Raw genomic sequence first — 1,956 nt, forward strand, 5'->3', positions numbered from 1 at the left:
CACGTTCCTTCTCTCTCTCTGTGTGTCAATCTCTGTGGTCAAATTAAAATGAATGAATAAATAAATAAAAACAAGGTTTTAAAATAAAATTTTAAAAAAAGAAATTTTTTTTGATTAAAAGTTCAGCTCCTTTTAAAGATATAGGGCTATTCAAATAATCTGTTTCTTCCTAAATGAGCTTTACTAGTTTGTATCTTTTAAGGGATTTGCCCATTTCAACTAAACTATCCAATACACTGCCATGAGATTTTTTTTTTTTTAATTTGCCAAAGGGTGCAAGTACTTGTCAAATAGAGGCAGAAAGACAGAGGGAGAGGAACAAAACACTCCCAGTGGGGCATGGTCACATCAAAACTCTTCTCCATTTCTCTATCCTGTCAAGAATTTGTGTACACATGCACATGTACCCAGCATTTTTCCAGTCATTAGAGCAGGAATTTGAACCACAGCTGGTCGTGTGGGCTCCAGTTCCCTTAAACAGTAGGCCATGAGTCTCTTTCTTTCTTTCTTTCTTTCTTTCTTTTTATTATAAGATGTGTGCACTTGCCAGAGAGAAGAGAGAGAGGGAAAGTAAAAAATCATCCCCCAAGAGATTGGCCATACCACAATCCTCTCTTCTCCACTCTCCTATTGGGATTTTGGGCACACACACATACACACGCGCCAAGCGTGATTTTCATGCTGCCAGGTCTGGGACTCGAATCACACAGTTGCCCATGTGGGATCCAGCTGCCTTTACCACTATGCCATTAGCTGGCCCCAGTCTGCTTCTTTTTTAAGGTTTATTCATCTTATTTCTTGGGAGAGAGAATCAGGCACATTTGACGATGTCATCACACCCTCATTCCCTCCACAGTCTTCCAGCCTGCTAGGACCTCGGGTACACAGGATCCAGTATGTCCCAGGTCAGCCTTGCATGTGATTCTAGCACTGCGAAGTCTGGGCCTTTACTCATCTCCTGAAGTGGAAGCTTACACAATTGACTTGGGTCATTTCCCCTTTTCTAATATAAACAGTTAATGTTATATATTTTTCTCTAATCTCTTGTTCAGATGAATTCCAATGTAGACATTTCTATTTGGTTAAAGATATTTCCTAACTTTACTTATCATTTCTTTTCCCTTTTTTTAAGTGACAGGATTTGTTGTTGTTTTTAAGAATTAATTAATTTATTTATTTATTTTTAATCTGACCATAGAGGGTCAGAGTGATAGAGAGAGAGAGGGAAAATGAGAAAGCAAGCCGCCAGGTCCCGGATTCGAACCGCAGTTGGCCATGTGAGAGTCCAGTGCCCTCAACTACCATGCCACCTGTCGGCCCTAAGAGACAGGATCTGATGTGTCAGTAGCTGGCCTGGAGGATTGAGGTGCTCAGTCCTACATGGCCAACTGTGGTTTGAGTCCTGCACCCAATGACTTGAAAATCATACTGGGCCACCAGGTGGCATGGTGATTGAGGACACTGGATTCCCACATGGCCGACCACAGACCTGGCGACTTGAAACTCACGCTGGGTGTGTCTGCGTGTGTGCATGTGTGCCCCAAATCCCAAGAGTAGAGTAAAAGAGGAAAGACTGTGCTGTGGCATCCCCTTGGGGGTTGATTTCTCACTTTCTGTCTCTTTCCAGTGAGTGTGCATGCCCACTGGCAAAATTAGAAAACAAACACAAAACATGCTATCCTTGCCTCGGCCTCCCAGGTAGCTGGGATTGTGGGTGTGCCTGACTCGAGGCTTGTCCAGTTGCCCAGAATGCTGAGAAGCGCGCGTCTCCGGCCATTGCTGGGTGTCGTGCTCTAGAAATGTCAATGAGGTCCATTTGGTTGATAGTGCCGTGCAAAGCTATAGTCTTCCCCAGTGTTTTTTCTTTGCTGTCCAAAGAAACATAGAGGGAGATGAAGAGAGAGAAGGAAAGCGAGAAATCACCCCTGGTGGGGAGGGTGGCCATGCCGCAGTCCT

The sequence above is a fragment of the Tupaia chinensis genome, unplaced genomic scaffold (assembly GCF_000334495.1).
Source record: "Tupaia chinensis unplaced genomic scaffold, TupChi_1.0 Scaffold144326_1, whole genome shotgun sequence".
In the NCBI taxonomy this organism is placed as follows: Eukaryota; Metazoa; Chordata; class Mammalia; order Scandentia; family Tupaiidae; genus Tupaia; species Tupaia belangeri.